Raw genomic sequence first — 6,317 nt, 5'->3', positions numbered from 1 at the left:
GATTTGATGGCACAGGGGAGATGGCAAGAGTGGCCATCTGTTGAGACTCTTTTCAGAGCTGCTAGGGTGGGGGTGGGTGTAGGGTAGAGGTACTTGGTGCGAACTGAGCCCAGATACAAGTCTGATGGATGCGGAGAACTTGGCTGCATTCTGATGGTGCAGTCCTTTATCCAGGTAGGAGAAGTGGTTGGGAAAATGGAGAGGGACTCTGTCCTAGTCCATATTTAGGTCTACTTGGGTGATATTTGGGGTTACATAATTTTGAAACCTCTCTGGGATTGGACCCACGGCCAAAGCTACAGTTGCCAGATCTTTCAAGGGCAGACCTCCCAATAGGAGAAAATACCAACTCTTCCCTTCCAGCATTACTTTTAGAGTCAAATGGATGTGAAGACTTCACTCACCCGCTTCCACACTCAATCTGCCATCTGCCCATTTTAGGGTAGGCTATGTTGATGAAATTTCTCTCTTTTTTCCTTGAGCTCTGCCCCTTCACGGGAAAAGATGCCTAGGCAGGAAAGGGGTCTCCAAGCTCAGCAGAACAGTCCTTAAGTACAGCCCTCATTTTCCATCCCTGCAACCCTAGCTCAGAATACACTGGAGATGACATCTTAAATATAGGTATTTAGATGTGGTAGACCTTTGTCAGAAATGAAGTCTCCAATACAGGTAATGTAATGGTTCTATACGGTCACCAGATGGCACTATGATATTACAATTAAGCTCAAAGACGCTACCACTTTTTTTAAGGATGAGAATTTTTTCCCCAAATAAAAAGATAGAAAAAAAGGGAACCAACACTTTTTGATAGTCTGCTACGTGTCAGACTCCACGCTCAGTGCTTTCTATACATGATCTCATTTTAACGCCCACAGCAAACATAGGAAGTGCTGTCATTATCCCTGTTTTTCAAAGATGAGGAAATTAAGGAAGAGTCTAAATAACTCACTCAACGTTGTTCATTCAATAATCATATCATGATTATTAGTCAGACAATGATGTTTATTTGACTCCTACACTTTGACCTTTTCTGTGAAAATATGGTGTCCCCCAGGAAGTGGTAACATGTTCTCTACATCTTTATCACCAGCTTTCTATCCACAATACTGTACCAAGAACTGTGCAGATAGCATACCAAATGTTTCTCTCAGAGTCTTTACTTCCCTAACTTCGGCACACACACATATACTTGCATATGCACACATATAATGTGTCGGTAAAATTGGTCTTTCCAAAAGGAATCCAATGCACTAATATGTACCAAAATGTATTTGATAACAACATGAATGAATCTCAAAATAATTATGCTGAGTGAAAGAAGCCAGAAAAATGGGTGTATCCTGCCTGATTCCATTCATATAAAATCTCAAAAAAGCCGAACTACTCTATAGTGACATAAAACTTATCATTGGTTGCTTGGGGAGGTGGGGAGGGGCAAGAGGGAAGGAATACAAAGTGGTCTGAGGAAACTTTGGGGAATAATGATTATATTCATTATTTTGGAACTACTCTGTATCTTGATTGTCGTGTTGGCTACTCAACTGTAAGCATTTTTCAAAACTCAAGTGAATTTTACTGTAAATAAATTTTTAAAAAGTGAAGCCTTATAATGACTTCACCCTCCCCCACTAATCTTTTAAATTTTTCATAGATATTTTATCTAAATACATTAAATACTCTTCCAGACAATGTTAGAATTTTTGCTTTTAGCAGTCATACATATTTTAAAGAATTTAAGAGGAGGAAAATAGTCTTTTATATTTACTATTCCTGTTTCTCTTTCTTTACTCCTGAAGCTCCAAGATTCTCTCTGATATCATTTATGTTTAGCCTGAAGAACTTCCATTAATATTTCCTTTAGAGCTGTCGATGAATTCTCTTAGTTTTTCTTCATCCAAGAATGTCTTTATTTTGCCTTCGTTCCTGAAGGATATTTTTACTGGATATAGAATTCTGGTTTGACAGTTCTTTCCTTTCAGCAATTAAAAGACATTGTGTCTCTGTCTTCTGCCCTCCATGGTTTCTGATGGTAGATCCACAGTAATTCAAAGTATTGTTGTTATATATATTATGTGTCATCTTTTCTCCAGCTGCTTTCAAGATTTTTCTTTGTCTTTGGTGTGCAACAGTTTTATTATCTAAGAGTCATTTTCTTTACGTTTATACAATTTGGAGTTCAATGGATTCTTGAATCTGTAAATTTATGGTTTTGATCAAATTTTGAGAAATGTTCAGCAATTACTTATTCAAAAATTACTTTCTGCACCAATCCCTTTTTCTGCTCCCTCTGGGCCTTTAATGACATGAACATTAGACCTTTTGATATTGTTCCAGAGATCTTGGAGGCTCTGTTCAATTTCTTTTCCTTTTGTAGTTGGTATAATTTTTTTTAATTTTAATTTTTCATTTTTAAAATTGGTATACAGTGAATGATTTGATAGAAATCAGCACAGAGAACTATTAGACACCAAGAATGTACACTTAATCCCAGGCTTCAGGGAAAGTTTTTTGGCAGAGGTGTTATGTAAGCCAATCCTGATGGATGAATACAATTAACCAAATGAAGAAGGGAGGGACCAACAGTTACAGGCAGTGAGAATGATGTGTGCAAGTACATGAATTTGCAAGAGAGCATGGAATGTTTCGAGAAAAACACTTTGTTATGATTGAAACATATGGTGCCAATGTGGGAATGATGAAAGATGATGTTGGAGAAGTAAACAGAAGGAATCATGAGAGGTCTTATATGGCAGAATAAGGATTTTTAACTTAATCAATCCTGAGAACAATTGGGAAACAGAAAGGTTTTTTAAAATGTCAACGGAGTTTCTGTTTTTTTTCTTTTCTGAATTTTCTCATGTTTCTATAATGGATATGTATCTTTTTTTAATTATAACAGCTTTAGTAAAATATAACTCACCAATACATACCATACAATTCACCAATTTAAAGTGTACAATTCAATGGTTTTTAGTATATTTACAGAGTTGAGCAACCATCACCACAATCAATTTTAGAACAATTTCATCACTTCCAAAGAGAAATCCTGTACCCTTTAGCGGTCACTCCCAACTTCCTCCCGATCCTCTTCTCCTCCACCAGAGGAAACCGCTAATCTGCTTTCTGTCTCTATGGATTTGCCTATTCTGGACATTTCGTATAAATGGAATCATACCATATGTGGCCTTTTGTGTCTGGCTTCTTTCATTTAGCACAATACTTTCAAGGTTCATCCATATTTTTGCATGAATCAGTACTTCATTTCGTTTTATTGTCAGATAGTATTCTATTGTATGGCTATATCACATTTTATTTATTCCACTTGCCCGCTGATGGAAACTTGGGTTGTTTCCACTTTTTGGGTATTATAAATGATGCTGCTGTGAACATTGTGTACAAGTTTTTGTGTGGACACACGTTTTCAATTCTCTTGGGCATGTAAATAGGAGTGGAATTGTTGGGTTGTATGGTAACTCTATACTTAACTGAGGTGTACAACATGATGGCTTGATATACATATATTGTGAAATGATTACCACAATAGGTTTAGTTAATATCCATTATCTCATATAGATACATTAAAAAGAAAAGAAAAAAAGTGTTCTCTTTGTGATGAGAACTCTTAGGATCGACTGTCTTAACAACTTTCCTATATATCATGCATCAGTGTTAGTTATAGTCATCATGTTGTACTTTATATCCCTAGTACTTATTTATCTTATAACTGGAAATCCATACATTTTGACCATCTTCCTCTAATTCCCCCTCCCCCGACTCCCCAGCTGTAGTAACCACAAATCTGATTTATTTTTCTTATTTTTTTTTTTGAGGAAGATTAGCCCTGAGATAACATCTGCCACCAATTCTCCTCTTTTTTTTTGCTGAGGAAGACTGGCCCTGAGCTAACATCCGTGCTCATCTTCCTCTACTTTATATGTGGGACACCTGCTACAGCATAGCTTGACAAGTGGTGCATAGGTCCACACCCGGGATCCAAACCCGTGAATCCCAGGCCACCGAAGCAGAATGTGTGAACTTAACCACTGCACGACCAGGCTGGCCCATGATTTTTTTTCTGTGAGATCTGTCTTATTTCCATTCTAGTGGGTGTGAAGTGATATCTCATTGTGGTTTTGATTTGTATTTCTCTGATGGCCAATACTGTTGAGCATCTATTTATGTGCTTATTGGCCACTTGTACATCTTCTTTGGAAAAATGTTTATTCATATCCTTTGCCCGTTTTTTAATTGGATTATTTGTCCTTTTATTATAGAGTTGTAGGTGTTCTTTATATATTCTGGATCTAAGTCATTTAACAGATGTGTGATTTGCAAATATTTTCTCCTCTTCTGTGAGTTGTCTTTTCTATTTTTTTTACGTGTAATCTTTTTTAAAAATTTTATTTATTTATTTTTTTAATTTCAGTAACATTGGATTATAACTTATATAGCTTTTGGATGTACATCATAATATATTTCGAATTCTGTGTAGATTACATCATATTCACCACCCAAAAACTAATTATAGTCCATCCCCTCACTTGCGAGTTAATCACCCCTTTTGCCCTTCTCCCCTTCCCCATGGTAACCACCAAACCATTCTCCGTTGCTATGTGTTTGTTTCTCGTTGTTTTTATCTTCTCCAGAGAAGATACACGGATGGCCAACAGGCATATGAAAAGATGCTCAACATCATTAGCTATCAGGGAAATGCAAATCAAAACTACAATGAGATATCACCTCACTCCTGTCAGAATGGCTATAATTAACAAGACAGGAAACAACAAATGTTGAGAGGATGTGGAGAGATGGGAATCCTTGTACACTGCTGGTGGGCATGCAAACTGGTGCAGCCTCTATTTCCTTTTTTGTTTTGTTTTGTTTGTTTTTTGCTTTTGTGTGTTTTTTTTTTTTTTGAGGAAGATTGGCCCTGAGCTAACATACACTACCAATCCTCCTCTTTTTGCTGAGGAAGATTGACCTTGAGCTAACATCTGTGCCTATCTTCCTCTATTTTGTTTGTGGAATGCCTGCTACAGCATGGCTTGATAAGTGGTGTGTAGGTCCAAACCTGGATCTGACAAACCCTGGGCTGACGAAGCAGAGCACGCGAACTTAACCGCTGTGCAACCAGGTTGGCCTCGTCTTTTCTATTTCTCAGTGGTGTTCTTTGAAGCACAAAAGTTTTCAATTTTGATGATGTCCAATTTATCTATTTTTTTCTTTTGTCGCTTATGGTTTCTGTGTGATATCTAAGAAATCATTGCCTAATTCAATGTCACAAATTTATGCCTAAATATTCTTCTAAAAGTTTCATAGTTTTAGCTCTTACGTGTAGATCATTGATCCATTTTGAGCTAATTTTTGTCTATGGTGTAAGGAAAGGGTCCAAATTCATCCTTTTGAATGTGGATATCCAGTTATCTCAGCACCATCTGTTGAAAAGATTTTTCTTTTCCCCACTGAATAGTCTTGACATTCTTGTTGAATTGACCACAAATGTATGGGTTTATTTCTGGGCTCTCAACTCTATTGCATTGATCTATAAGTCTATCCTTATGACAATACCACACTATCTTGACTACTGTAGGCTTCTAGTAAGTTTTGAAATCAGGAAGTGTGAGACTTTCAATTTTGTTCTCTTTCAAAGTGTTGGCTATTTGGGTTTTGGCTATTCTGGGTCTCTTGCACTGTCATAGAAATTTTAGGATAAGCTTGCAATTTCTGCAAAGAAGCCAGCTGGGATTTTGACAGGGATTGAATTGAATTTGTCGATCAATTGGGGGAATATTGCCATCTCGACAATATTAAATGGCATCTAACAACATCAAAATAAACATGGAACATGTATTACTTTTTAGATAAAAGTAAAACTAATATTTATTTACAAAATGGTGCACTAGTCTCCTTTTAAGACCCCTTTCGCAATAAGTGCCCACATCCATTTTGTGTTGTTTCTAATTGGTCCTTTAGAGACAGAAATGAAGACCCTGCTGTTAGAACTGGGCCATATCAAAAAAGGGGCATCGGGGCTGGCTCTGTAGCCAAGTGGTTAAGTTCACGCGCTCCACTGCGGCGGCCCAGGGTTCGGATCCTGGGCGTGGACATGGCACCGCTCGTCAGGCCATGTTGAGGCAGCGTCCCACATCCCACAACTAGAAGGACCTGCAACTAAGATATACAACTATGTACGGGGGTGGGGAGAGGGTTGGGGAGATAAAGCAGAAAAAAAAAAGATTGGCAACAGTTGTTAGCCCAGGTGCCAATCTTTAAAAATAAAAAAGGGGGGGGGCATCTCAGATCCTGAGGATTATTGG

This window comes from Equus asinus, chromosome X (genome assembly GCF_041296235.1).
Source record: "Equus asinus isolate D_3611 breed Donkey chromosome X, EquAss-T2T_v2, whole genome shotgun sequence".
NCBI classification, from domain to species: Eukaryota; Metazoa; Chordata; class Mammalia; order Perissodactyla; family Equidae; genus Equus; species Equus asinus.
This window is presented reverse-complemented; position numbering follows the sequence as displayed.